The 6,646-nt window shown below is 44.5% G+C and overlaps 1 protein-coding gene and 1 long non-coding RNA gene across 3 annotated transcripts in view; one reads left to right on the top strand and one right to left on the bottom strand.

The window, feature by feature from the left end:
- The window catches only part of LOC144294503 (uncharacterized), a 52,242-nt gene extending 50,798 nt beyond the window's left edge, over window positions 1-1,444 (top strand). Inside the window, exon 4 of the long non-coding RNA XR_013361867.1 lies at window positions 641-1,444. This is a non-coding gene — a long non-coding RNA (uncharacterized LOC144294503). The remainder of the gene's footprint in view (window positions 1-640) is intronic.
- Window positions 1-2,118, bottom strand: part of BBOX1 (gamma-butyrobetaine hydroxylase 1) — a 59,107-nt gene extending 56,989 nt beyond the window's left edge. For both annotated transcript variants that reach the window (XM_077866160.1, XM_077866162.1), the window contains exon 1: window positions 1,978-2,118. The gene's annotated coding sequence lies outside the window, so the exon portion shown is untranslated. The remainder of the gene's footprint in view (window positions 1-1,977) is intronic.
- Between the last annotated feature and the right edge of the window lie 4,528 nt (window positions 2,119-6,646).

Raw genomic sequence — 6,646 nt, forward strand, 5'->3', positions numbered from 1 at the left:
TGTGATGTGCAAGCCCACGACGCTGGCTGGTGGGGGGCCGCTCCACCCTGGCTTTGCCAGTTCACCCGGCACACATAAAGTAAACAGTTTCTGGTTCTAATGAAAGACGGTGCAAAATTTCTTCAAACACCAATCACAACTATTTTGAACCATGGGGTTTGGAGAAGCTTCTCAGGAAGTTGATGAGAAGCTTCCCAGTTACTATACGTGAAATTTAAATTGACGGGAATTACTAAGATACATCGAAGGAGGCTGATTCATCCACTAGATTACCGACCCCTAAAATAAAAGACTATAATTTTTTTTTTGGACCGTTTTTCGTAAGAGAAGGAAGGAATAGGGCTCATGTTATCAAATGTGAATTTCCACCTTCTTCTTCGGGTAAGTCATCAGCCCTGCTATCAGATAGCGGGGTCCTCCAACGTGTCTGTCCTCCTGCTCCTGGGTGGTAGGATCAGAAAATGATCACAATGCAGGAAACATGTAAATTGTGTGTGAGTGTGTGTGTGTGTGTTTCTGTATAAAATCATTCATTTTGCACTTATTCTGTTCTGGCCCTCTGCTAATGCCTTCGATTATATTAATTTGATTTAATCCTCTGGAAAACACTGAGCTCTGCACCATCACTTCTATTTTACAGGTGACCTAGAGCTTGGACAGGAGAAGCAACCGACTTGAGAGCAGGGGAAATGGGAACCTGCCCACTACACTGAACTACGTCATGGGGAATCTGTGGCTGAATAATTTCTCAGGCGAACATTTTAATTTACCAAAAATATGCTGTTAAAAGAGTCGCCAGATCTCGAGTTTGTTGGTTGTTAGTTGACCTCACTGTCCGACATTGCATCATTGGAAGAGGAGGAAGTTTTCCAGACATTACACCATAAAGGCTTAGACAGTATTACTATTCTTTTATATATCAACCTTTAAATCATAAAACTCAACTCACCTGGTAAGGTAAGGGTTGACCAGGCTCTATTTGCGTGTTTGAACGTCTGAACCTGAGTATCTGCTGCACACATGCACACTCATTACCCTTGCTGCCTACGGGCCTTCAGCTCAGAGGCCGTTGTCTTTTATTTATTTGTTTGACTTGATTTAGTAGGAGGCTGAGCCACTTAATAATTCATGAATATACTCCTGTGGGTAATGAGTCCTATAAAGCCATTAGAAAAAAAAACAGTCTCCATTCTCTTGAGTAGGTTCACCAGTCTGCCTGCCACTGTGTTGAAAGTATCAGATTTTGTGCAAACACTTCCTTCCTAAATGATTAAAAGGAAAACTTTTCACAAAAAGCTTCACTCTGGGAGAATGACCCCAATCCGATCCAAACTCCTCTATCAAAGTGCTCCCTGACGGGTGTAATGCAGGGCACTGGGTCTAGATCTTTGAACCAGAACATGTATTCGTTATGAGAAATCCTATGTTTTATAATAAAATCCATCCAAAACACCTGTCATGTCTCCTCTTGAGCTACATTTGGGGGTAAAAAAAGAACTGAAAATGCACACAAAGGTCGGTCTTAGCTGAGCAGTATCCTGCAGAAGCACGTCACACTCAGCTTTCTGGCCTTAACAAAGGGCCAAGGTACAATATGCAGCCCTTTCTTCGGGCTGGGCTGTGGATTATTCGGTGACTGTTTCCAAATCCAGCCCGAACCCGCCCTTTCCCGCCACCCAGTCTGCTCTTTAGACAGTATCCTCTCTGTCCCCTGGTAGGCTTTCTGGATCAGCCCAGGGACTGTCAAGTAACTTGACTACCAGACTAAGCCAAACATAATTGGGAAAGGAAGGCTGCCAAGAAGCAATCGGATCCACCGCATTCCCAAATCAAGCCTATTCGGGGTGAGAGGGCCCATCCCCGTGGGGGCCCACAAGCCGGGAGACACACGTGCCTGGGTTCCCAATGGGATGCTCCCCCGTCCCAGCCCCCAGCCCCGGCGCCCTTCAAATAAGGCAAAGCTGAGCTTAATCGTACCTGTTCTCAGATGTGCTTCAGGCGCCAAACCACGCACCACTTGCCCAGGAAAGGAAACGTCAGCTTTGATCCTCACCGTCCTCTGGAGAGGGAGCCTTCTGGGAACCGGCACATCCCGGATTGACCTGCCTGCAGTTTCCCCACATCTGACATGTGATGTAGCTACTGCTTGGGAGCCTTTCTGCTCCTGGCAGCTCCACGGAAGCCCTGCCCCCAGACACGGCTGAGGCTTGCAAATGAGGAAGGATGTCCCAATCTGAAGGTGTAGCAACTCCCAGAGGGAGCTTGGGGGGGGGGGGGAAGGGGGGAGAGTGGTGCGGGGAGAGAGATGGAGATAGGAAAGGAAGGGAAGAAGGGAAGGAGGGAGGGAAGGGAAGGAGGGAGGGAAGGAGGGAAAAGAGGTAGGGAGGGAAGGGAAGGAAGGAGGGAAGGAGGGAAGGAAGGAGTGAAGGAAGGGAAGGAAGGAGGGAAGGAAGGGAAGGAAGGAGGGAAGGAAAGGAAGGGACGGAAGGAAGGGAAGAATGAATTCCCGCCCCGAAAACAAGCAGCAAACCCACCATACTCTTGACCCCGACACCCACTCTTGGCCATGTCCTTCCCCTTCTTTTCCCTCTTCCTCTTTCCCCCTTCCCTTCCCTTTCCATGTCCCCCTTCCACCTTCCCCCTCTCCCTTCCCCCTCCCACCTTCCCTTCTCCCTTTCCCCCCTTCCTCCGTCTCCCTTCCCCCTTCTCCCCCTTCCCCCTTCAGCCTTCCCCCTTCTGCCTTCCCTTCTCCCTTCCCCCTTCCCTTCCCTTTCCACTTCCCCTTCCCCTTTCCTCCTTCCCCCTTCCCTTCCCTTTTCACTTCCCCTTTCCCCCTTCTCCTTTCCCCCTTCCCCCTTCTCCCCCCTTCCCCTTTCTCCCTTCCCCCTTCCCCCTTCTCCCCCCTTCCCCTTTCTCCCTTCCCCCTTCAGTCTTCCCCCTTCTGTCTTCCCTTCTCCCTTCCCTTCCCTTTCCACTTCCCCCTTCTCCCTTCCCCTTTCCTCCTTCCCCCTTCCCTTCCCTTTCCACTTCCCCTTTCCCCCTTCCCTTCCCATTTAAGAAAACTTTCTTCTTAAAATCAGCTCCCTGTTGAGTCACATGAACTTCAGTTCCCGTAGGCTACACCCCCCAGGAGGTCTGGGTGAGACCGGGAGAGGTGCCACTCCCCTGGGGAGCCAGGTGTGTTTGCAGGGGAGGAGGCCTGGGCGCTCCAGGGGCAGGGCAGGGACATGGGGTTGTAGTGACCACACGGGGACACCCGGGGACCTGTTGATGGCCGGGCCGAGTTTCAGCGAAACCTAGGACCAATGGAGAAGTTCTGCTGCTTGCACAATTTCCCATTTTGAAGAAGGAGAAACAGTAGGATTTACGAAGAATATTTGCCACATAAGCAGTTGATATACACAGCATTCTCCTAGTTCAAATTTTAGTCATTTTCAAAAGGTTTCAAAAGTTCAAAAAGTGTTCGAATGACATTAAAAAGACTATAATTTATATATAATTTTATATAAAGAAGAAAACCAAAATAGCCCATCATCCCCTTGCCCTCACATTATTAAGAAAAAAAAAAGAGAAAGATTAAAGAAAAGTTTTTCTTCTCCCTCTTTTGAATTCCTTTTCCCAAATATAATAATTATTTTTTTTTTCCTATACCGAGGCATTTACTATACAAATGTGTAACCCAGCGGTGTGCTGGCAAATAATGAACAGGTGACCACATAGTCCTAATCCTCAAGTAAATAACACAAGTGTTTTTATTATCCATGGTGACAGGTCCCATGAGTAAGAAGCAAGCCCAGTCTAGAATTTGCAAAACGATTCAGGCAGGTAGGTCAGAAGGAACATTTGCATTGAGTGGGACGCTGTCCTCAGTCTGTCCCATAACTAATACTGTGACAATAAATAAATACCAGTAATCATTTTGCCAACTGCAATCAATGATCAGCTAGCTAGGCTCTGAGGTTTTTAGCCATTCTGATTCCAAGAACTTAGTAATTCTGAGTAAATAACAAACTGTCCATAGATGGTAAATATTAAATATTTTCCTCTTGGGTTGATGAAAGGGGTGGTAATATGACCAATTTGGTCTTGGAAATAATTTGTTTTAAATAATTAAACTGGTATCTTTCCCCTTAGTGGGACGTGAACTCCATGAGGGCTTTGGAACTCCTGTATTTTGTGCCATTCTTCAAATAGGAAGTAGTGCTTTGGGTTTTAGGGGCCCCTACTCTGGCCCTCCTTCCTCTGTACCATGTGTCATCCATTTATGAGACCAAGGGACCCAGCCGGAGCCCTCACCATCCCTCTATTTTAGATAATGCTCTGCAAGCCGAGGCCCTGAAACTTCAGAGCTGCAAGGACTTGTGCCTCTTCTAGGGTCTGCGAGTGATCTCTTCTGTTTCTCCAGGCCACGGAGGTGGTACTGTAGCCCTGGTATATACACACCAAGGCCCAGGGGATGATCCAGGGGATGATCCAGGGGCAGCTGTGCATGTGTGTAGGGTGTACGGATAGGTGAAGCTTGGATGTGCATTCTGGGGCATCCACACAGTTTCCCTCCCTGTGCAGGATGAAACTCAGTGTAGGATGAAAAGTGGAGGGGTCCGAGGCTCTCAGGCTGCAGGCTGGGGCCTATAGTCTAGGGACTGGCCCTCCCTCCCTTCCCAAATTCTGGCGCGGAACAACAAGGCATCTGGGAATTCTATTTTTTTTTAATTGCTGTTATTGCTTCATATTTTTATTTAAATTCTAGTTAGTTAGCATATAGTGTAATATGGCATCTGGGAATTCTAAGTTCAAAGTTGGACTTCTAGGTTATTATGAAGGTATATTTTTCAAGGTTGGAGGATAGAATATATTTCATTCAGCCGTTAGATTGTTAGAAGCAGTGGTGTGCTGTTAAGTGTTCACCAAGATGCTCCCTGAAAACAGCAACCGTCACCACCCGATTTGTGGCATTTGCCCTTTGTTGTGGTGTATAAATGCTCCTGCCATGGCCAATTTTAAGGTACAGAGGCAACACGACTGAATGTGAATTTGGGAAGCGAGAAATCCAGTTGGCTCTTCTGGGCTCAGAACAGCTAGACGCAGCGCACCTCTGTTCATAATGTTAAATACTTAGACATGTGGTCTAGGGGCTTTAATTTATACCCTCATCCTTGGCCTTCCCAATGCTAACGACGTACCCCAGTGCACAGAAAAGTGCTGGCATATAGTGGACCCTTAATAAATACCTCTTGAATAAAAAGCCCCATTACTTGTGTGACTTTAGGTAAGCCATTTATCTATCAAGTAATCTGTACTTTACAGAGTTCTTGACCAAATTATACAGTTCATGGAAAAGCATCTGGCATAGTTCTTGGCACCTAATACAATCGATAAGTGCCGTTGAAAGAATGAATAATTGGCATTCAATAAATTTTAATATCCTTTTTATTATCATATTTGGGCAAGATTCAAGTTTTTAGTTTAAGCCATTCCTAGGTGTTTGTAATTTTCTGCAGTTGTCTCTAGGTCAAGACAAATGCCCGCTTCTTTCAGGGTTTTTCTTGGAGAACCCTTTGAGATAGACATCTCATTTTTATATAGTTCCCAAGGGAACCGCGCTCACACAATGTTACTCATTTTAGAAAGTTTGGTAAAATTCCATTTGGCAACAAATCTGTTATCTGAGCCTAGGGGAGAAAGGCTTTTTTTTTTTTTTTTTTTTAATGCTCTAACTTTGTTCTCAGCTGTATTTTGTATCCTGGGATAGTAGAGAGAAGAAAAAAATGGCTTTGAATTAATACTGAAGATTTAGTCATTCCATATGTTCTCTCAGTGAGGAATATACTGAGTTTTTAAGACAAACATGTGAGAAATCAGAAATCTAAAGGCCTCAGCAGTGGTATTCTTCTCTCCTGCTCGGTTAATTGAATGAAGCTTAATGATGAGTGATAATTTCTACTTGAGAACGTTGTTCCCATGAACATCTTCCATTGGCTGGTAATGGTTACACTGAGTAGAAGAACTGTTTCTTTTCAGAAAGAAAATAATTAATTTCTTTAAATTAAATTTAAATTAATTAATTAATTTAATTCCTAAATAGCAGGTATCTACTTTCTCTTGAGGATGTTTTCTTCCTCTCCAAATATTTCAGTGTTGCTACTATGTGCTCAATGGGCCCCTTTTCCCACACCTCAACAGGTTTTTTTGTTTGTTTGTTTGTTTTTTAGCAGTTAGACATCTTTTTCTCTTCACAGTGCCACAAGTAGTTTTTCGTTTTACCAACAATTCCTCCCCAAAAGTTGCTTAGCTGAGCTCTGTTCCTATAAACTCAAAACTTTGGAAGGAAATCTCTCATAAATGTAGAAAAGATCTTGTGTGGGAACCTACCTTTATTTATACTATCAAAAATGATCTCCACAAAGATCAGATCAGAAAAGAGTTGGAAACTCATCCGACAGGCTGTTAATGAAAACACAGACTCATTGATATGAACATCAACTTAAAGGCAGAGCTCAGGAAAATCATCAGTAAATGCAGACTATAATTTGCCTTTTGGAAGAGTCTTAGACATCTTCTGATTTAGCAATATTATTTTATAGATGGTGAATCTGAAACATTTCTAAGCTTTATTTTTTTATTTTTTTTATTTTTTTCTTTCTTT

The sequence above is a fragment of the Canis aureus genome, chromosome 23 (assembly GCF_053574225.1).
Source record: "Canis aureus isolate CA01 chromosome 23, VMU_Caureus_v.1.0, whole genome shotgun sequence".
NCBI lineage: Eukaryota > Metazoa > Chordata > Mammalia > Carnivora > Canidae > Canis > Canis aureus.